Genomic DNA, 23,742 nt, shown 5'->3' on the forward strand with positions numbered 1-23,742 from the left:
GGAGGCCGCCCCCCGCGCCCTGCGGCCGCGGCGCACGGGACGGCGAGAGCCGCGCTCCGCGCTGCGGGAGCCCCGCTGCCCGCGCCGCGCCCGGGGCAACGCCGCGCCCGGGGCTCGCACGCATCTCCCTCCCGGGCCCGGCCCGGCCCCGCCGCCGACGGTGATGCCCCGGCCGCCCGCCGAGCCCCGGCCTCCCCTTCCTCCGCCGCGCTCTCCGGCGGCCTCAGGCCCCACCAGCGACCCTCAGGTGAGGGAGCCCACGGGGACCCCGGCGCACGGCAGGGACCGGCCCCCTCCCCGCCATCACCACCCGGCGGCGGCGGCAGCGGTTGCTGAGCAGCGCCCGAGTCGCAAAAGCGGCGGCGCCAGGCCCGGGGGAGAGATGGGGAGCGCTGGCCGGAGCACCCCGGTCTCCCCTCGGTACCCGCTTCCCCGCCGCCGCGGCTGCCGCTGAGCCCCCGCATCCCCTTACCGGAGTGCCGGCGCCGCCGGCGGAGCCCGCGCTGCCGCTGCCACGGGTGCCGGGCGGGGGGGCGGCGGGGCTGGCGGGCGGGGGAGCGGCGGGAGGAGACGGAAGCAGGAACCCGCCGGCGGCGGAGCGGAGCCGGCGGGGACGGGGCGCGGGGCGCGGGCAGGGCGCGCGCCGAGGGCGGGGAGCGGCGCGCGGGCAGCGGTGACAGCGGCGCGCGGCCCGAGCAGCGCGCGCCCCCGCCGGCGCGGTAGGAAGAGCCGCGCCGCGGGCGCGCGCCTGCCGGGGGAAGCAGCCTATGGGAGCGCGAGCCGGGCCCCGGTACCGCGGGAGCGCCCCCGTCACGGAGCGCCGGAGCGCGCATGCGCGCCCCGGACCTTCCAGCGCCGCCGCTCCCCCCGCCCCGCCGCCTCCTCCCGCGCGCCCGCCCCGGGAGCGGCCGGGACGGGCGGGACGGCTCGGCGGCGTCCCCGCATCGCCGCGGGGGCTGTCCCCGCATCGCCGCGCGGGAGGCGCAGGAGCGGCCGCGTTCACCCCGGCGATGGGCGTGAGCGCGGAGCAGCGGCGCCCGGCCGCGCGAGGGAGCGCGGCGGAGATGGGGCGCGGCGGCGGCGGCGTTGCAGGGCACCCCTGAACTGCCGCTTGATCCCGCCGGGAAGGCGCCCCTGCCCCGGCTGGCTTTGTCCTCGGCAGCGATGCCGAGCCGCGGGCAGGGCCGCCCGCAGCCCCCGGCAGCGCTGCTGCCCGCAACAGGCTGGTCCCGCCCGCAGCGCCAGCGCATCCTGCCCGGGAACAGGCTTAGTGGTTTTAATGCAGAGATCCCTAGAAAAGAGAGAAATCTCACGAAATTTTGTATTATGAGAGAAAAAGGGGTGCTCTGTGGCTGCTGGGTGACTGCAGGACTGGGGAGAGGCCCGCTCTCATCCAAGTACCCTTGATTGTTCCACCTTTGTGGCTTGACAAAATCCTTCCCAAAAGTGCACGTAAACGGGTGAACTCGGATGGATGTGGAATTTCAGGCGTCTAACCTAGCTGTAATTTCCTAAAGATTCATCTAGGGAAACTATGTACATTTTAAAAGTTTGCAATGTGCACTATAATGTTTTGGTGCGCTTGGCAGACGAAATGTCAGAGATGGGAAGGTAGCATGTAAAGTAGAAATTGTAGTAGGAGTATGTTAGAAGATACTGTGATTTCGGTAAAAGCCAGAGCTAGTTCGGATGGATATTTTGTAACTATCACATCCTTTTTGCACCCCCTCCCAGAGCTCAGAAGAGCTGTTCAGCATATTGGTGTTCTGTCCTGTATTCCTTCACACTTGTCTTCCCTGGTTTATTTCGCTAGCCCTCTTGTTGGTTTTTGTTTTGGTTTTGGGTTTTTTTTCCCCAGAACTAGTAAACATTCACAAATGTCCTTGTAAGGCGTGAGACATTATGCCAGTGTCTTTTGGTTTTTCTTTTTTGACTTCATACATTCTGGATCAGCTGTGTGCTAACATGGAGCTTGGGGCACAACCACCACCAGCATTGTCTGGGGGATGCCAAGAAGAGTTACAATATGCTGTGCCCATAGCAACCTTCCAGAGCGATCTGGAAATGCAGAAATAATTAATATATCTTTTTTTCCCTAAGGTTTTGATTCCTAACTGACAATAATAGAGATTAGTTGAGAAATTGAGATGATAAGCAGATTGCTGATGGTTGTCAAGCGCTGAGCGCAGTTGCCAGCTCCTATGACTGCAACAGTTGTTATACCTACTAACAATTATATTGCCTACAAATTTAGTCAAAGATTTATATTCCAAAATCCAGTTCCATAAATCAAAAACATTTTTAAAGTCTAGGTATATGCAAAAGGACCAAAAGTGTGTGCAGTGCAGGGAAGGGAATGAAGCCCCCATGCCTGGAAATATTCAACATCAGATGGAACGGGTCTTTGAGCAACTTGATCTGGCTGAAGATGTCCCTGCTTATTGTAGGGGGTTTGGACTAGAAGACCTTTAAAGGCCCCTTTCCAACACAAATCATTCTGTGACTCAAAGCTGATGATCCAGAAACCAAGGCATGTCTTTCCAAATGATACATTTAACTTTGCTTGGAGGATGTCACCTAAAGAAGGATTCTAAAAGAAAGTAAAATTGTTCAGGAGACTTCTGAAAAGTGAAGATCTTGTGGTGAGTCTTTTCTGTCTGGTAGGAAAATACTATTTGCTAGACATAAATCTGATCACTAACCCACAAAATATTAGAGTACTTTCACTGCAAACAGTTCTTAGATACAATGTTTGCAAACTGGACAAAAATCAGGCCAAAATAGATGGATTCTTTCATTGATACAGTCATGGTGATTTCAGTTGTACTTACTGTGGTGTGAAATTAAGTTCATTTCAAGTGATTGTTTAATGCAACAAGGAAACTACTGCTGGTTTACTTGCTTTCAAGCCCATGATATTCTGTGCTACAGGCATATATTCTTAAATCAAAGAAAATTACACAGTACCATGCCCAGTATCCACTGGAGATACCAGTGGGTAAAATGTGATCAATCTGCACATAACTTGTACAGTTAGGAGTTATTTTTATTTATATTGCAGTTTCTAATCATGTCATAGCACCTACTGCTATGAGCCTCATTTTTATTTTAAGGAATTTGTGAGCTAAGCTGTGCTAAGCCATAATATAATGGGAGAAAGAAAATGAAATTATTAGGGAGAAAGATGAAAAGCTAGTGAGAGGAGTGCTGCTTCAGAGTGCTAACATTTTACAAATGCTAAATGCAGCAGGTACATACAATTTGAAGTACATTTCCCAAATTATACTGAAAGGCCAGCAACTAATTTTATTTTCACCACATAAAGCTCATTTTTACTGTAAAATGCCTCTTGTGACTCCAACAACTTCTTCATCCCATGACCAAGGGGCAGAGCCTTAGTTTTTGTGGTGCTCTGAAATGCTTGGGAAGGGAAATTTATACTAGAATATTGGACATTTTTTCACTACAATGGTTAGGAAATTAATTTTCTTAAACAATTTTAAGGTGGAGGATTCTAGTTTTAGTTCTGGGGTGTACAGTTTCTAGTCCTCAATCTCACAGTCTAATAAATCACTTTTACCTGATACAGACCCAAAATCTGCTGGAGTCAGCTAATTCTCTCCACTTGGCAAGAAGGTGGTAGCACTTTCACATAGCAGGTGGAATCTCAGCAGGGCAACTCTAGTTTCACTTTGATGAGACATCCTGCCACCTGTCTCAGAAGTTCCTCTGAGTAGCAATGTGAGTTAAAATGGAATGTAAAGGTATTTTGATTTTTACATGAACACATACTAAAAAGTCTACATTTAAACCTCCCTAGAAACAAAATTCTACTTTCGTGAACTTTTTATTTCTCTGTGCAGTATTAACAAGTTGTCTCTTATTCTTCACTATCTCTGAACCCCAGAGCCATAAAGCAGTCTTAATGGATAACAACAACTCCCCCAAAAAATATCTTAAGTCCTTATCCCTTTATATTAACTTATTAGAAGAATATTCAGGTTTTAGCTATCACAGTAGTAAAAGTAAACTTAAAATAGAGAACCACCAGAGCTGGAAGGGATGTTAAAAAGTACTTCTCAAATTTTTTTTTTAATTAAGCATCAGTTAGGGACATTGGTTAGCTTAGATTTTGTGGACAATTTTTAATTATTGCAAGGTAACTGTACCTTGGAAATACTTCATTTATAAAGACATCCAATTCTCCATGTGACATCAGAGTTAAACCACATCTTTATCTGAATCCTACCATATGCAACTTGGTGCTGCAAATTTGCTTTATTTCATACCAACTAGTCTATATTACCTGTTGCAGACCACTGTAAAATGGTAATACTCAAGGACCACTAAAACTAAAATCAGAATAGGTGAGTGTTACAGGTATTTTTCTCTTTGCTTACTATAAAATATAATACAGTTTGTAGCATCATTTATCCAAGCTTTGTTTTGTCATATGAAGGAGGAAGAAGACACAGGTAGGAACAGCTCAAAAAAACAGTATATTCAAGAAAGAAATGTATAAATTACGTTTGAAAAAACTGGAGTGGAAGGGTGTTATGCCTTCATCCCTCATAAATAAAGACTGTATATACTGAAGAGGATGAGTTGGGAAAAAAAACCCCAAAGATCTAAATCAGTTTATTTTTCTTCCGTGTAGAAGTCAACATGCTGTGAGTACCCAGACACTGCACCAGTCTGGAAACTGCAGAAATGCAACTGTAACATAAGAATTACAGAAAACATGTCATAGGGGTTAAAGGTAATTCAAGACACAGTAGGAATGAGATTACAGAAAGTGCCAATATTACATAAACTTTTAAAAAATTCTAAGGCTATTACCAATCATTTAATGTAAAAACAAATTTCTTAAATTCTAATGAACATTTTAGAGAATCCATCAAATGTTTCTGTTGTAGACCTCAGAATTTTTCCTGCTTTTTCCACTGGCTTGAAATTGGGTCTTGTACTTGTTAGGTCTCAGCTTCATGTAGAAAAGAATTTCAAATACTTGAAACATCCCTCCCAAGTTAGTAGTGTTTTAAGAAAAATTTTAAAACATTTTTACTACAACTTATATCTGTGTCTGTTAAAGGATATTATGAAAGTTTATTTCTGCTTTTCCAGGAAGTGCCAGCAGGTACAGCCAGTTACTGTAAGTGCACTACAAAGCAGTGGTTCCTCCTCTGTGGGGAAAAGAAAAAAAAAACACTGAATTACTGAGATGCATTGCTGTTAAAAGATGTGAGACAGTGCTTCAGCATAACCTACAGAAGTACTTGCAGCTGCAGAGCAACTCAAGAAACTTTTCTGTCCCATTAACCAAAACACTTTCAATTTCCATCTTGAAGCAGGTGAAACCATAACAAACATTGCACAAGGACTGTTTATCTGTACCCAAAACATTAGAATAAAGTGTTTATATGAATCAGAACAAACTTATTCTTTCTTGACACTTTCACATTTACAATTCTTGAGTTGTAGTCCGATTTGATGTGGCATAGAAGCTTGTTTCACTTTACTGGTTTTATTGGAAGCAAAGGCTTAAAGGTCAGAAGGAACAAAGGGCAAACAATTAAAATGTGCTGGGTAGGTTGTGTAATCAAAAAATCATGTTGTGGATTTCATTATACATCAGAGATGCCTATGGTTATGCGGAAAATACAGCTGCACAGTGGTATCTCTTCTGGGGAAATGAAGCAAGGATAGCTTCACTAACTAACAGCAGCAGTCTGTACATCTCAGCAGAACAGAGACCATTCTTGTGTTATATTGGAAAGAGTAAAGTAAAATAATGTAAATGCAGTGGCAAAAGGATCTTCTCCATGTGTACATTCTTTCTTTACATTGAGCCTCAAGTAGTACAGCTGTGTAAACACAATCATTTGTCCCTGCAGATGAGTAAGTAAAATACAGAGTATCCAAAACTTGTGATTTGGATTAGCCAAAACTATGCACAGTAAAAGCTACTTCAGAATTAAAATCCAACAATGTAACTTGCATTACAAGCTGGATGAGCTGCAATGTAGACACTAACACCTGAAGTTGGCCCAGCACTTCCCACTTGAAGATCTCATTTCTGTTGCTGACAGTAGAAATACTTGTTTTCATAAACTCTCAGCCACTTGGACTATCATTTTTAAAGCTCTGTTCCTTTTTTCTCAAGTGCCTTAAATTTCAGAGTGACAGTTTGAAATTTTTCAGGATTATGCAGGGGAAAAAAATGTGCCTTTAGTTTTTCCTTTAAAAGTCTATGTGTATTTAGCCAGATGACTCCTATAAGGAGCAAGGGGGGGATATGACTTTAAAAATCAGATGTTTCACACCCTCAGAACTGCCATATAAGCAAATTGAGTTTTGCAACTAGATTTTCTTATCAAATTTTCCAAATATGCTAATGGATATGGCCTGTTCTTTTAATGGAACCTAATCTGAAACTGAGTTTCTGGTCTAGCTGTGTATGGAGACAAAAAGAAGTAAGTCTTCTCTCTCATGTTTCACATCATCTCCATGCATTTCTTACCCCTGGAGGAGCTAGGATATCCTTACAGATAGACAAACTCATCACTTTTTCTACTGTAAAATATAGAAGAAGCAGCATTTCTAGAGCTGAGTAGTAATTACAAACTTCTAAATATGTCAGTGTGGTATTGTTAAGATGCTAATTGCCTCAATATTTCAAGGTTTCCTTGCTCAGATTTATTTTATAAGAGCTGAATGCAAGACATTCAAAAGAGTGCTGGTGTCTACACGATTTTCATAGTACTTTACAGCTGTATTAATTCTCTCTTCTGGACTTCTTTTCAGCTAGGACGAAAATGCACAAACACATTTTTACATGAAATTTCCTATCTTTATTCAGCTTCTATTTCTGCCACAAGAAGGAAGGGGAAAATGCTGGGGTTTGTTGTTTTTTGTTTGTTGTTGTTGGGTTTTTTTGTTGTTTTTTTTTTGAATGCTTGACTGCAGGAATATTACTTCAGAGTAGTTTTTGGTTTGTATACAACTAGAGGGGAATAAATAAAGCTAGTGGGTTGCCAATGTTTTTGTACAACAGGTCAAGTTCTTGCTTTAAGATCTTAGCCCTCGAATTTAGGTTCTTGCTAACTTGCTGTGATTGATTCCAGATTGATGATTTATCTTTGCATTGGACTGGACTTTAAAATTCCTACTTGCTAATTTGCTTCCTTTCTCAGATCAAGTTCCGAACCCCAACAGATTTTTGTAAATAAACGTATCATTTCTTGTAAGATTTTCAATATTTTGATTTAACAATAGCATTATCAGATAATTTTTAGGTATTCATGGAGAACAAGAACTTATCTGAGAGCCTCATCTGTGTGCTCCCAGGGTGTGGTGATTCCTTTAGCCTTCAAACAATGGATTTCCTGTGAAGGTAAACTTACACTCAAGAACAGCCCGGTCTGGTTTACAGCCTGAAATAGAAATGTGAAACATTTTATCTGTGACTTATAGAGAGAATACTATCGGCTTTTCAAATAATAACCCCAGCTGTCCTCTTTCTCAGCACGGCCTTTGCAAGAGGTCAAAGAATGAGCAGCCGATAAAAGATCTGCTGGAGAAGGACAGTCTGCTGCACTGGCCTGGCATGTCACCTGGAACTGCTGCATTCTGGACACAAATACTTCTGTAAACTAAAACCAGGCAAGACCAACACATTTTATTCAATTAAGCTTTCATTAGACTCAATTATTTTGTTTTCCTTTTGACTAATTTATGTGAATTTATTATTACATCAGGAGCTGCAATTGAAATAGTTCTTGAATTTCCCAAGGGCATTTCATTGTTATTGGGTCTATCAGTATTTGGCGCAAATGGAAGAACAGCTAATAAGCAAGCAAATCAATTTCTGGGCGCAATTTACTTATCAGCCCATTCTCACGTCACATGTCCCACATGTAACTTGAACGACCAGTTTTTCCTTCCATTAGCAAGTAGATTAAGAAAAAGGATCTATCTCCTAGCAAGCACCTGATAAACCAGATGCTGTACCCCACCTGGAAATTTTAAAGTTATACGCAGGGCCTTCACTAGAATTGTATTGCTGTTTGTAGCAGCATTGAAACAAAGTAAAGATTGCGGCAATTAAGTATGGCTTTGTATCTAATAAAAAACAAACAAACACTTCACTTCCACCAACTCTACAGCTGAAGCAAAACATCTACTTGCAGCTCTGGAAGTGGGTCTTGCTTCAGTGATAGATGTACTCAAGACTTTATTTCTAACTTATTAAACTGCATTATCCATGAGGGGAAAAAAAAAAAACACAAAAAAACATTTTAAAAAACCCCAAAAATCCCAAAATCACAAAAACAAAAACAAAGTTAAAAAACAACAACAACAAAAACAACCTCCAGATGGTTAAAAACATACCACGCTCTTTGCTGGGAATGAAAGGCTGTAGGGAATGAAGGGCTGTTGTGAGCAAGTTACTCTGGTATGCCCATCTGTGTTGTTTCTCCACCAAATGCCAAAGTTGTTTAAGGTTCTGCTTCTGACATCCAGCATTCCCACTTGGTGGCAGCTCCCTTAGTGTCCCACTGTAATCACAAAGCTGTCAGCTAGCGGAGAGAAAGAAAGCTTTTGTCAGTAGTGCTCAGAGGCACTGCACTGTTACCAGGCTTTAGAACTGGCTATCTCATTTCATAATTTTCTCTTCTTGTGATAATCAATTTAAACTAACCTTAAAGAAGGAAAATTATTCAATATAGTTAGAAAACCAAATAATTTAGGCTTCTCTAGTAATTTTGGAAAATGTTATGTTGCATGATATGAAGAATTGAAACTGTTTTCCTTGCTAACCTTTCACCTTTCTTGAATTAACATCTAAGTGATTACTTCAGAGCCTCTCTAACAATCAGCTGGGGGGGTTCAATTCCAGTAATATACAGTTACACTTTTCATAAAGTCTGATCGTTCTTAGATTAAGTATGTGAGCATTGCCTAAGGCAGCCTTCTCAATTGTGCCAGATTAAGCTGAGCTGTTGCATCCCCTTTTAATAGCACAGAAAGCAGCAGAGCAAGTTTAGTTCCTGGTTACTACCAAAGGCAGTTACTGATCTGGCCAGTGTTGAAAGAGGATTAAAAGACACACTTTTGCTCTCTAAGCAAATATCTCTTTGGCTAGTGTAGTAGTGTTTATTTGCACTAATCATAAGCAATTTACAGTTTGCAAGATTTTTCCCATTCTGAGTTAAAATTCGGGCACATGTGTGAGAATAAAATTTATTTTATCTAAACTGGTAGCACAAAACTTTAATTTGCACAGGGAATCAAGAGAGAAGTGGTTTACTAATTTGGGAATTATGCCCAAAAGTCTGCAGCACATAAGTACAGATTCCTACCTCATAAGGACTCAAAATGGGTGAGCCTCTTTTTGTGCTATTCCCTTCCCCTGTATGCTGCAGGTGTTAGATAGACTGAGCTAGGAACACATATATAATCTATCTAGTCTTATCTTAGCAGAGGTGAACCAAAATTATTTTGTAATTCCACCCAACTTTATTTATCTTTGTAGGGTGGCCACAGAACAACTGATAAGTTGCAGCATTTTACTCCACCCTCTATGATGGCTAGTGCAACAATGCAATGTTATAAAGCCAACACTGTCTACATTTATATTGTGTTCAAATGAGGCTTGCTATTTGTCTGAACTCAAAGAGTTACCTCCAGGGAAGAGTTGAAGAGAACTTAGCTCCTCTCTCATCGGAGACATCAAGGGTGAAAAGTTTACATAATCTTTTACAAACATATTTTAATACCAATTATTGCTTCTTTTTGGTGTTTCTATTTCCTCTTGATTCTACAGCCAAGTTCATATTTGATAAGAGAAATAGGAGTGCTATGAGAGAGAACTGGTAAAAACTGACATATGTAGATACAGCTTAAACACTGAGTAGTCAAAAACACATTAACAGCAGTACAGACCTTGGAGCAGAAAGATTTATATAGCAGGGTTCAATCATTCCAGGGTTTCTCTATAGCAATGCCAGAAAGGATAGTCACAATCCAGAAGGCCTTCAAACCTGTACTAATTATTATAAGCTTGTTTTTTATTATTTTCCCTTTCCCACTTGAGTAACACAAAACTTTACATAGCTAAAATAATGCAATTAGAGAATTAAATAATAAATTGTATTGTGAATTACCTGTACATGTATTCCCAATAACTGCAAATATGTCAGTCAGTCAAACTCAAAAACTATTTGGATGCATTAAGTAACTTAGGAATACTTTCTAAAGGCAGAATCCCAGAGGTGACCGGCAGCAGCTCATGGAAAGAAATGTGCATGCCCATCTGACTGACATTATATTTTACATATCCAGGGTGAGCAAAACAGCTTCTGTTCCCAGCTAAACAAATGATGCAGGTCATGTTCCATCTGCCAATGACTTCTTTGAGTTCTGTGTGGCAGTCAGCCATACCTCACTCTCATCATCAATACAGCTGTAAAAATATGTACAAAACCTTTGACCATTTCACCTCTTAAAATAGTAGAGCTGTTCTTGTTAACAAGTTTCTAAATATTCTGAATCAGAACATGTACATTAAAAGAAAATTTTAAATCTCTACTGCAGTGGTTTGAAATGTTTCAAAATATCCACTGGCTTGAACAAAGTAGCTACTATTGCCAGAAATTATTATTGGTCCCTAGTGAAGAGAAACTTTCATGCTCTTCTGTTACTTTGAGTGTGAGTAGTCTCTTTCTGAAGAAAGAGAAATAAGTGAAGTGGCTGGAAGATAAACATGTGAAGTGGCTTTTACTAGTTTTGCTGGGTAATCATGCAATTCATGCAATCTGCCTTCTACCAAGTCCAACTGTTTCCTTGGGCTGAAGTACCTATGAGCTTCACCAGCACTGTAAAACTGATCTAGATTTCCTGTCTAAATCTTATTTTTTTTTATCCAGTCCACTCTTCTCCAACTTATTCTGCCCAGATTTTAAATTTGTTCTTTGTCTACTTTTGAAATTTTGTGCTAAGTAAATGGTAAAACTCTACTCCATCACTCCGATGGGCAGGTGTGGATCTGGTGCACTGGAGTGCATCGCTGGAGTGTAGCTGTGCCACTCTAACCCATACATCACTATAAGCCATACACCACTCTAACCCATATACCCACTCTAACTATCAACCTGTACCTCTGGCAGGGCAGCCACACAAAACCTGACACATTTTGTATACAATGACCTGGCAGGATAAACCCTCTGTTAGATATACCTTGCAAATGTAGACAAATATGGTTACAGTAGATGAACTGGAATGAAGATGTTTCTCCTATCAGCTCTGCTGTTGATTTTTTGTGTGAACTTTGATCACTTTATAACTCATCATTAGTTTTCCTGCTCTCATCTGAAGAATGGTGAGATAACCACTCTCTCAAAGGCAATGAGCCAGCGTGTGCAGAAGAGATCTGAAATCACCAGCTAGAAGGTGGCTCTCACAGGACAGCAATGCAATGTATCAAATATCAATGCTACAGTTTCTTTTTAAATAGTATTAGACTCTGGATTTTCATCAGAATTTATTGCAAAGTTTTATTTCTCTGTTGGCATGACAAAGATGTTCTTTTATTGGTATCTTGGGGAGGTTAATTGCATTCGAGTGTTTTGTTTCAAAGTTCAAATCTTCAGTGAATGCAGGCAAGCTGCTTTTTTATCATAAGATTTCATCACACACCCTGTTCCTGGGGGATATTTTGGCTATTAACAGTCCTATTGGTTCAAATTTTATTTCAGTAGATTTTATATTCTCTGGTATTGCCACCTCTCTTCAACTCTTGAACTCTTACAGACACCCACCCTATGTAGGCTCTAAATGTAGGCTTTATTGAACGGGTGAAATATTTACTGAGCTGTAGTAAGCCCCATACAGTGCTCAGTAAATGACACGTGTACATTGTTTTGGAACATGCTCTGAGATCCTGCAGGGTGAGGAGTGGAAAATACTCCCTGTTACATAGATGGCTTTGCATAATGGACCTCAGGTACTACAGAGTGAGTTTAGAAGCCGAAAGAGAATATAAGGCCACACTTCCCAAAATGCCACTGCGTGCACACCAAGGGAACTCTCCATAGCTACCAGTTTTCTAAAGGAAAATGTCAGAAATGTGGACACAGAACAATATAAGTATAATCCCTGTGTTCATGTAAGTGTGAATAGTGCCAAGCTCCGTGCAGCTTTTTTCCACCTGGCACACTGTGTGCATTTTTAAACAAGGCTTCACAAATTAGACGATCATGTAGCACAGAAGGCAGTTCATTGCAGGAGGCTAACCAGCTTAATTCCAGCTAATGGTATGGTTCTGGCTGTAATTTCATAAGGAATTGGTCCTTTTCCTTGACACCAAGAGGAAGATATGGCCCAGAATCCAGACTGAGGGGTGTGAGTAACAAATAGTTTGGAAAAGTTTTACATCCTGTGCCATGCATAATTTAGGGAAACTGGTAGAAACTCTTACTATTTGATAATTCAGTGATTGTGTAAGTAACTAAGAGACAGCAACATAGGCACTGATGTCCCAAGCTGGCACTATGAAATAGCACAAAAGTAGTGAAATTATTCTGGAAGTGTTTGAAACAATAGAACCTCTTAATAATTTTAGCTAATAATTTTAATTATTGTTTAATTTTAACATATATATAGTACAAATAGTGTGTTATTCTTAAATTACTCTTAGCCAGCATTTAGCAAAGTTGTCATAAGCAGCTAGTGTGGGAATAGTGCTTGGGAAAATGAATGAAATTTTAAGTTTTGCTAAGCTAAACTTGATATGCTTCAATGAACAAGGCCTGGTAGAGAGTGATGTATTGTTGAAATTGGATACAAGAAGCATAGAATTTATGGACTACAAGGACATTTTGCAGAAACCAGAAGATAGAGAAGAAGCTAATAAAGACTCAGTATATTATACTATGTGCTGAAAAGTCCCTACCTGGAAAAAAAATACTAAAAAGACTGAAAAATATAAACTAATTAGCATGAGAAGTGAGAAATCAATAACCAATAGAAAATATAATACCAATTAATGAAGGACAATCATGTAATTTAGAACCAATGAACATTAATTTCTTTGTTTGCTAAAAACATATAAATAAGCAAATGAGTTTTGTATCTGCATTTGTGTGGAGTTCAGAATTTTGTTGGCCACATGAACACCTCCAGGCTAAGAATAAAGTAATGCCTTACTCAATGACACTAAAAAGACAGTGTTAGAGAGTCTTATTTATCCTGACAGTTTCAGAGGATTTGATAGCTGAAACGTCATTCAGCATTCAGGACTCTGCCTCTACTGTGATTTGCTGTAGCCTCTCAGCATTCCCTGTGTCTTCTGAAGACACTGCTGAAGGTTCTCTGTAAACTGAGACTAACAGAGCAGTGGCAAAGAAAGATCTGCAATTTGCAGTTACCAAATAACCTGTCTGCCACAGCAAATGTCTCCATCCACTATTCAGTAATAAAAGGCATTTAATTAGTTACGTGTGAGAGTCTATATCCCTGGTCAACCTTTAATTTCATTGCTTTAGCAAAATAAGCTAGTTAAAACAAGACATCTCTGTCTCTGAGGGAATGGAAACTATGATATGGCAGCAAATTCTTTAGGCTGTCACCTTCTACCCAAAGTTTACTAAGCCAAAAAGAAGCTAAAATCCATTCTCATAAAGGAATAAAATTTGGCTCAAAAGGCAACAAGGAATAACAGCATTGTTTTATGTCTTAAATGTGAAATACAGTTTGTCATGTGACAGGTTTGAATGCAGAAGTCAGTTATCTGACTTGCTTCCTGTTAAATCTTATACTGTTCAGAAATTGTAAACAAACTCTATTGCATTATTGCCTCAGATGACTGTTTAAACTATTGAAAAGGAGCATATATGTGGCTCAAAGTTAATATTTGTGCACTGAATTCATGCACTAGAACTGTGACCAGACCTACAAAGCAAAGGCCAGCTGTGCACTCAGTGTGCCAGTTCCTTGGGTGGTGCTTGGCCTGTTGCAACATTGCAGTGCTCACATTCCCCGAAGCTCTTGCTGGCAGTTTTAAGGCATGATGTAACAAATCTCCTGCGGGTGGAACGCTGCCTAGCTTGGAGGTAGTTGGCTTGGTTTGGTTTTGACTTCCGCATAAACAATTTGCATGTTGATTTTTAACACAGTAATTCAAAAGGCAAATTGTGCCTACACCTTTTCCTTTTTCTTCCACAGACCCATTGAATTAAGCATTTAGTCAGCTTCACTCTGCTTATTTTATGATCCTCCTTTGTTTCATTACAATTCACATATAATTTGAATGCTACTGAATATTTCTTCTAAATGTGCACAATTTAAAAGACTTTTCATTTATAGAGGCTACTCATCCATGCCAATCACTATTGTCAGATTTGCATTGAAGTATTCACTATTGAAATATGCTGTGTTCTCATTCTACCCTTGGAATAAATTACATAAGGCATTCCTGTTTCCATAATCCAAATTCTCACCAGATCAGTAATATCAAACCAAAATCAATTGGCAAGTAGGCCTAAGTCCAAAGAGGAGAAAACACGGCTCTACTTTGTTTTACACACTTCTCTTTATCATTTAATTCTGTACAGAGATTATATTGAAGATTCAGGTTATTGATTATCTTTAAGGTAGGCTACAAAAGTTATAAAAATCTTCAAACACCTATTAAATTTATATCATCATCAATAAACAGAGAGGAAAATCCCCAAAGACAGCTTCATTTGGTCTAAACAGATAGAGCTGTTTTGAAAACCACAAATGTACAGATTTGCACCACTCCAGAAACAGACATACATGTACATAGAAATATACAGAAGTTAAATATTTCCATGCAATAGAAGTTGTGGAGTCAGCTGTTCTAAAAGCTACCAAACAATTTCTATTATGAAAGGGCAGAAGTGTCTAATCTAGCAGAAATGCTGAAAGGCAAAAGGAAATATTTCTGTTTCGAGCATGATTTAAATTAGTTAGAGCTCCCAGGTCTGGAAAATAATGGATTGGATTGGATTGGATTGGATTGGATTGGATTGGATTGGATTGGATTGGAGGGGACCTTACTGATCATCTAGAGAAGAGGCTAGCAGGAGGTTCAAAGCAAACAAGAAAGGTAATTTTTCATGTGACAGGTAGTGGGCCTGTGCAACATCTTGCCACAATTGCAGATAGTAAAGTTCACATGGGCACAACGAGATGCCTGCTAAGGGTCACTTAAGACTGCCAAACAACATTTAGCTCAAGGAAAGATGGCTGGAAACAGCTGGAGTGCAGGATTATGTTAGGAGAAAGGTATAATTGCTGCCTGCCTTGTGCTTCTTTCCTGGGCCTCTCTGTATGGCCAGTGCTGGACATAGGGCACTGGGCTAGCTGGGCCTGCCTCTTGTCTGACCCAGTACACCCAGTACAGGTTCTTAGATTATTCAGTTCTTGGGTGAAAACATCAGTGATGCATTTCTGAGTAAATGAAGTGTTACCTCCTCAACCCTATGTAATAGTAAGCTTAACCATCTCTTCCTATTCTAGAGCAGCACATTACCAAATAAGCCTGGTTTACAATTTGTTGGTAAATCAACCCTCATAATCACAGCATGGCAATATCTGGATATGCTAATTTTTAATCAAATAAATTACCAACTAGTGCCAATTTGAAATACTTTAATCATACTTTATATGATATGCAAAATATATAACTATTAAAAGGTGTCACTACCTTGAATTTATATTGGTTATGTTTTTCTTGACTGAGTTATGCAATTACTCAAACAATGACAAAAAATTTACACGGTGGTGTGGTATAAAATTGTCTTCATGTACCAACAGGAGAAAGAGCGAAGAGGGATAAATAATTAGGAAATATTTTCCTAAACAATTAGGAAAGCTTTGATTCAAATTTGATTTTCATTCAAATTGCTTTACCTGTAAAGTGATGTGACTCCATCATCACAAGTCCTGCTGCACAGTGTTCTGGGGAAACCATTAACACACTAACAGAGAATAATGGGCTTGTCCACGAGGAGTAATCAGTGCACAATAAAGCAAGAGATAAATCCACAGCATCTCTGCCAGCTTGCAATTACTATTATAGTCTATTTCCACATGCAGGAAAAAATTAGTGTCACAGTATCTTATACCTGACAATTTAGACTTACACAAAGTTATAAGTAAGTGACAGACACTGTGAGAAGTATCATGGTCTCTAGCTGCTAAAAACCTTCTTTCTATTGTCTGAAAATCATCTTTAGTCACCTGAAGTCTTTCTACCTTCACGCACAGGAAACATTGCAGTTGCCTATATGAGGCACTGCACAGAGGTTATTTTAATAAGGAAATTTTGCATATACAGAAGAAACATTTTTCTTTGAAATTCACTTGCAGCTATTAATTGTAAATTTGTGGGGGCTGTGCTGGGTTTTACTGGAAGAAAATACAGGTCTTTGAAAGTCGTTGAGCTTGTCTTCCACAGACTGTTCATACACAAGTGACATATCCACGAAGAAGCACGGTGGTTCCTTGCTTACTGAACCAGGTGAGAAGAATAACATCTACCAACAGCACCACACTGAATTCACAGCCTTAGGAATAGGCAGAAAAAACAGATCCACAAAGTCAGTCTTGGTAGGTGAGCTCACCTTTGCAACTCTGGGTGAGTTTTCAGCGGAGCTGCAGACTCAGTATCTGTCTTCTGCCAGCTTTATGAGATGAACAATTTCCATTCAGTGGGTGTGCTTGGGCACAGATGCACTCTGAATAAACATATCACCCACAGACTCTACAGTATCTTTTACAAGTATCATCAAAATCAACTCAAAATCTCAAAATGGAGATTAATCAAAAAGAAGTTGTGATGGTTCAGAAGCAGGTTCAGTGGTCTATCTGGTCCACATATAGTGGTCATGTGTTTCAAACAGTCCAGACACAAAAAAGAACAAAACAAACTGGATTAAATATTTTGCCGTCTTCTGGTAGAAGCAGATATGAATCTTACTTGTATTTATGAAAGAATTAAAGCTATTTCAGTAATGTCACATTTCATTTGGTATGCATTTGCAGGTTAGCTATCCAGTAAAATCTGTTTTTCAGAGTAGATTTTGTTAAAAGCCTCCATGAAAACCAGCACTATATCTTTACTGTTTAGATGGGCTTGGCTTACTCTTGTTCTTGCTCAATTGTAAAATAAAAGAGGAGCTTACTGGGATGCAGTGCTATAAAAATGGGGTGTTTACTATATCCTTTTAGCAATTTTTAGTCCTAAATTATGTATAGACACTTTATCTTATTATGGATCTTTATAGGATTATGGCCCAGAGAGCACTTGTTTTGAAGTAAATATATGGCAGGGAGGTAAGGCAAAATCCTGGCTTAAATACTGTTAAGTGCCATTGAGTTCACCTCATTTGGCAACATCTTTCAACAACTCTGGTTACACCGCATTTTGTATCAATAGTTATTAGTTATTACATTTCCTATAGTGTCTTACATTAATACAGTACTGCATGTGAAGAAGACAAAGAAGAGCTCATTGGCCAAAAAAAAAGATAGCGGTAGTAAGCAAGAGAAGAACTGGTCACAATCTGCTGGGTCACAAACTGGGGACATGAAATACACACAAGACAGAATTCTGCTCGAAGAGACAGAGCTGTCAGTAAGAGAAAAACCTACCATAAGGAATAACATAAAACCAGACACCCAAACAGTGTTACTTCATGGAGTCAGAAGTCCAGGAAAAGAGTTTGTATATCAAGTTTTCTTATATGTACACCAAAATAAACCACAAGCAATTTTATGTAGATAATTTCTGGCTTCCTCTTGCATGCATGTTAATTACTGCAAGTGGTTTTAATTAATCAGAATTTTAAATATGGGAAACATGCTTTATGCAATAGTAATGGGGTTCTACAGAAGCTTAAGCTTTCAACTACTCTAAGTACAACATAAAAAGGTTGTGTTCCATTTTAATTTACTATTCAAGGCTTTGCTATAATTTTGTGCAAACAGGCAATGAGGGACCACTAAAATGCAACTAGTCCTGCTGGCACAACCCAGCAATGAATTTAACATAAAGGTCTGTTTCTCTAATGCTAATTTAGTGAAGCTATAATCTGAAAGCAGAAACAGATTTAAATGAGATAATGGCAGAGGTTTACACTGTTTTTATTTTCTGCTATGGAAAATCTGGGGAAAATATTCCACCAAAGTGGTTGCATTTCAGTCAATTTCCTGGATAAATTTTATTGAATAAAATCCCCACAAATTTAAAAGGAAATTCCAGAAAATTGAAATCAACAACAAAGAGAAAACTGAAGAAAAGCAAAATAAATCAAGTGAGGAAAGGTTTGGCATTTATTCCAGGGGCAAGGGAGATTTTGAGAAGACTTAAAAATATAAGGCAATAAGACAAGTATGCTTCTTTACTCTTTTCACTAAAATAGTCTGAAGCAAAGCACAAACATTGTGATATCTGAGGTACAAATTCAGTGCAATTGAGATTATATTAATCAATTTACCCTTTTCTTCCTGCAGCTGATTCAGTCTGTCCGCAACATCTTCTGGATTCCACTTGAAATGTTCATATGACAAGGTTTCTCATTGACAAAATATACAGGCCTACTTTTATTTTTGTTTAACTATTTTTGGTTTGTTTAACTATTTTTGTTTCACTATCTTTATATGTACCCATAATTGCTTCCCCTTTCTTCTGTATGTTTCATACAATGTCTCCTGTAACTAAAGCAGGCACTTTTTAACTACTTGTCTGCACAGACTCTAGAAAAATAGTGACCTGAAGAATCTCTCCACATTTCACTGCAATTACATAACTACTACTATTAGCCTCAACTGCTACCCTCTTCCATAAGCTATTTTATCATAGACTGATAATTTCATAGTTTCCTACAAGCAGTGCATAAGAAGCAGATTGTGACTTAACAGCAAATAACTATTCGACCAAAACACTAAAATTTGACGGCAATTACATGAATGGTAGTGCATTACAAGGCAGCCAGCTATTACAAATTTAAAGCATAAACTGCTCTCTACACAATAGGTTTTGACACATATATAAAATAATATTTTGAGAAGCTTTATTTTTCCAGCCTGACTTAAAGACTAAAATCCAAGTAAAAACAAAATATTTCAAAACTCTCCACCAATTGGTCAGAACTGAGGTTATTGCCTGTCAAGCAAGATGTGCCCATTTATCTCATGTTAGTGTAAGAGCTGTGGTCTGATCTGATGGTACACAAGCAAGCTGCAATTTCCTTGCTCCTATTTACTTGATTTCCTTTTGCTCAATTTAGGTATGAAACTGGGAGCTGAACCTACTGTCACTCAGGAGCTCTTACTGGTTGTGGAAATGAAGCTATCTGTCGTAGCACTGTACCTGTAATACTTCACAGGCTGAAGCACTAAGAAAATTTTCTGCAGAAATTGCTCAGGGCAAAATCAAATTCTCACTTAGTACAGGATCTTAATTTCACTCCTATGCAGGCAGTTGTGTGTGGTCTCTGGGATTTATGAAATACAGTGATTGAAAACTCTGCTGGAGAGATTGCCCTGTGTGCTCCTGGACTGAAAATGAGGAGCATCCCTCATAACCAGGCCCACTAGAGAGCATCTATTCTCTGCTGCTTCTCATTATCTGTCACTCAATTATAAAAGTCTACTATCCTTGATTTCTTGCATCAGTTATATTTTTATTTCAGGTTGTAAGAAATTTGCTCTGCAAGTATATGATTTAGGATCTTACCTCTGAAATGCTGAATTTAACTCATTGTTGGTATTTATGAAACAATTCAGATGGTATTCTAGGATGAAGGAACAATTTATCCTGCTCTCTTTTTTCAAGTCTTGTTTTTTTAAATAGATTTCCATGCCAAGTACTGATATTCTTCTATTCAGAAGGTCCCAACTTCATTTCCCACTATTTTTTAAATACTAATGAGAGGTCATTAAGAATAAAATAAGTAAAATAAGAGTAGTATAACTTGAAAGCCATACAGCCTTCTCATTGCATGAACTATAGTGCAGAATAACTTTACATATCTCAGAAATAGATCTACATCTCAGCTTGTAATAAGAGAAAGATTTCTTCTGCATGTGAGCATTTACATGAAAATTTATCAAGTCTGATAAGAGGGCAGATCAGTTTTCACTGTGACTATGAATTCATTTACAAGGTTTCAGAAAGGTTCTATATTCTTCCCTTCTCTTCCAGATAAATCACCAGCAGCTACAAAACTAAGGAACTGACATTTGTGAGAAGAGTCCTCAAACAGAAAGTAAAGAAATAGAAGCATTAAGAGAAGACAATGCACAAAGCTGAAAGGAGACACAAAGAGGGATACCTTGAAGAAGAAGTCAAGGTGCAGAAAGAACAGATTCTCGAATGGAAGTCAAACCAGAAACCTGAGCAACTAAAAATTTGTATGAGACATTTTGATAGTACCGAGATAAAAGTAACTAAAAGTAGATATGAAATAAAAAGTAAAACTTCAAAGTTAAATAATGAAACACTGAGTGAAAGAGTGAAAAAGGAGCAGTTCCATGAAAACAGAATTCCTGTTGTCTGATTTCTTAAAAATTGTTTCTTATGACTTCACAAACACTGAGTGAAGTTTTTCCTGGTGTTGACAAATAATAATAATTAATAATTGTAGATTCATTGGAAGAAGGAGCACATGCTGCAGCTTTTCTAGCAAGAAAGGCAAGTGCAAATTTTTTCCTTCATCCAGTCATCAATCTTCATGAAAACTGCAGGAAGTTGGTATTTTTAAGATCTTCAATGTTGTTGCTGAGGTTTCAGCTTACCAATGGGTTAAAGAATGGGTCATTAGATTTAGATGCTCACATAAACACACACATAGCTGAATCAAATAAGCCTTAAGAAATAAGATAAATTGGGTGGAACAAATCCCAGTGGAAGAAGAGCTGGGGTCATGGAGTGGAAAGGAGATGAATGAGGCAAGACAAAGAGAAAACTGACTTTGTCATGGCTCCAGGAAAAATGGTGAAAGAGGAGGTAAAACATATTGAGACAGTGTTTAATAGAGACCTGAGAAGAAGGCAGAAGAGACTGATTTATTGAAAAAGAGGAGAGGAAGGAATAGGATGTGAAAAGGCTTTGTCTGACTGCTTCTGAAGTAGGAAGGGGAAGAGGAAGCTCTGGCTCCCCAGTGATAGGCAATACGGAAAAAGAGGTTTGAAGGCAGAAGAGAACTCAGTAAACTGAAGGAGGAGATAATGAGACGAAAAGTGAGCATATGCAGCAGTGGAAAATAAAGTAGTGCCACCTTACTGAAGTGACAGAAGGCAGTGGGCCCAGGCAGCCAAGGACAGAGATGTGGATATGGGGAAAGGATAGGTTGACATAAGGATGAACTGTGTGAAGACAATTGGGTAATGGGCATTAGATCACTTCTGCCTTGCAACTGTGTGCCAGGGAATGAGGATGAGGCTGGAAAGGGCTGGCAGACCTGCTCAGCCACTCTGTGTTGTGGACAATGCCAAAGGGGCAGGTGGAGCATAACTGGTAAATGCTTTGTTCATGGGAGAAATATTGGATTATGTCTGATAATTATACAGCAAGGGAACTAATGATAATGATGTGCCTGTGTATCAGTGTCTCTGGGAGTATCAGTTAATAATTTTTACCAGTCAAAGATGGCTGTGAACTCTCCAACAAGACATGGTTTCATCAGAGCAGGCTAGTATCAGCACTGGGATGGCATCAGCATCTTTAATGAATCATGGAGTGGGATTCCAAGGGACTGCCAGACATCCAGCTGCTACAAGCAAGGCAGCCAACTGGCTTGGGGGCCTAGAAACTCTGAAACTGCTTCCAGAGGGCAGATACGTCCCAGCAATCCAGACCTGGGAAGGGAGCAGACACTGAGCAAAATTAACACAATCATGAAAGTCACAGCTGCTATTCAGGAGGTGGGCAGCACTGAGCCCAGTGAGCACCACACCAATTTCAGCCAGCAGCTGCCAGGGGTCATACTTCATTTCAGAAATCCCATGTGTTGGTATTTGCAGTCTATCTTTTCAACAGAAATTCCGTCTTACAGGAAACATCAGAAAATGGTGTCTTTCCCAGTCTAAATAAAATATATCTGTATTTCTAGGATTGGGTCAACTTTGTTTGCCACATATATTTGCTATTTGCAGGATCAAAGGTTTCTGAATCATGGTGAATCATTAAAAAGTTTTTGCACTTGGAAATTTCTGCATCATTCTTCAACATGCATCACTGATTTAAAATCTTCCTGGCATGGCTTGAGTCTTCTCAAATGCAGTTCATGCAAAAGGGAAGAGACCCTTAGCTGACACTGTTCCAGATCATCAAAGGTGCAGAACAGACAAATACAAACTGAGTCAATAAGCTGTAAACATTCATCATTGAGGGTTTTTGAGGGAATATTTGTTCCTCAACTCAAGAGAAGTTTCAAAAATTTCAACCTATGATTTACTGCACTTGTATGTCACCATCTGTAAATTGGAAACAGGCTTCTACATTCTAAGATGCAATCCCAGTAATTTTAGTGTATACATAGATCAGAAGATGCCTGTGGATCTTTTCTTGTGGACAGCATGGAGGAGAATTTTTTTTGTTGTTGTTTGGATACAGCTTCACTAAAACCCAAGTTTTCTAAACACACAAAAGATGACACCAAACTAAAAAGAGTTACTTTTCTTCCAAAAGGTTTCTTCAGCTAATTTTTCATCCCTCTCACTATTTATGGTATCCCATTTCTTAGCTTTCTCTATCATGTTCTCTGAGGTTGCTGCAATGTCCTTCACACAGTCAGAGGTTAGCCACAGTGACGCTACAGCAGCCTGCACAAGGACGATAAAAAGCAGATTTGCTTCTCTGTCAGCCATTGCTGAAACACAGAGACTGGAAACTGGTTAAGATCATAGGGTTTGTTTCTTGCAGTGACAAGCTGGCAGGAGCTACTCTCCCTGTTACTTATCAGAAAGAAGTTAGCTGCCTTTAACATGATCTCTCCTTGCTGCTGTCTTAACTCTTCTTTAGGTATCATTCTGACATAGACCAAGTCTAAAATGTCACCTTATCATGTCACATGTTGTAGTTTAGAAATAAATATTTCTATTGCAAGAAAAAATAGCCTTCTTTATCTGGTTTTAGGATGTAAGTATAAAATGGAAAATAGAGAAAAAATATTTAACCCTCAACTGTGAATCCTATGTAACTGTAAGGCTGTCTTTACTGGTACCATTACTGTCTCACATTTCAAGTATTTATAAGATAGGATCATCCTTCTAGATATACACATTTTCCCTATATTATTTATGTATTTAGTGTTATACATAGATAAGCTTTGGGACAAGGATTTTATAGCAAGTTTCTGGTCTATGACAAAACAAAAATAATGACCAAACCCTTTTGAGCAAGGAACTGTAGAATCATGGCCATCTGGAAGAGATCATTTGCTGATATAACTACATTTGTTTTCTCTCATGGGTTTCATGGTCAATTTTAATCTGTAGCTCTGGATTTCTTATATATAGGAGAGAAGTGTTTAATATAGTTAAAAAAAAATCAGTATTAACCAGTGGTTAGCTCAAGGAAACATACAATGCTGAAAGCAGTCTTGACTATCTTGTTCAGTACACAGCCTTGGATGGGGTAATTTCCAAGGAAGATACGCTGGGAGGTCAGTCCAGAATGGTCTGATGGGTATAACTGGACTAATGATAAAG

The 23,742-nt window shown here is 39.6% G+C and overlaps 2 protein-coding genes and 1 long non-coding RNA gene across 14 annotated transcripts in view; 1 reads left to right on the forward strand and 2 right to left on the reverse strand.

Annotated features, from left to right (window-relative positions):
- The window catches only part of FUT8 (fucosyltransferase 8), a 97,248-nt gene extending 96,602 nt beyond the window's left edge, over positions 1-646 (reverse strand). For 5 of the 7 annotated variants that reach the window (XM_021533259.3, XM_021533257.3, XM_021533253.3 and 2 more), the window contains exon 1: positions 473-646. The gene's annotated coding sequence lies outside the window, so the exon portion shown is untranslated. Of the gene's footprint in view, positions 1-424 lie in introns of all 7 variants that reach the window. The other 2 variants (XM_085580257.1, XM_085580261.1) reach the window with 2 other exon arrangements.
- LOC144246487 (uncharacterized) lies at positions 69-22,239 on the forward strand. The gene is made up of 3 exons (XR_013340179.2): positions 69-247; positions 7,526-7,662; positions 20,234-22,239. It is a non-coding gene; the product is annotated as an uncharacterized LOC144246487 (long non-coding RNA).
- The window catches only part of FAM180B (family with sequence similarity 180 member B), a 106,002-nt gene continuing 86,320 nt past the window's right edge, over positions 4,061-23,742 (reverse strand). For 4 of the 6 annotated variants that reach the window (XR_014955576.1, XM_085580267.1, XM_085580266.1 and 1 more), the window contains one exon: positions 4,061-8,579. The gene's annotated coding sequence lies outside the window, so the exon portion shown is untranslated. The remainder of the gene's footprint in view (positions 8,580-23,742) is intronic. The other 2 variants (XM_085580265.1, XM_085580264.1) reach the window with 2 other exon arrangements.

Source organism: Lonchura striata, chromosome 5 (assembly GCF_050655825.1).
Source record: "Lonchura striata isolate lonStrDom1 chromosome 5, ASM5065582v1, whole genome shotgun sequence".
In the NCBI taxonomy this organism is placed as follows: domain Eukaryota; kingdom Metazoa; phylum Chordata; class Aves; order Passeriformes; family Estrildidae; genus Lonchura; species Lonchura striata.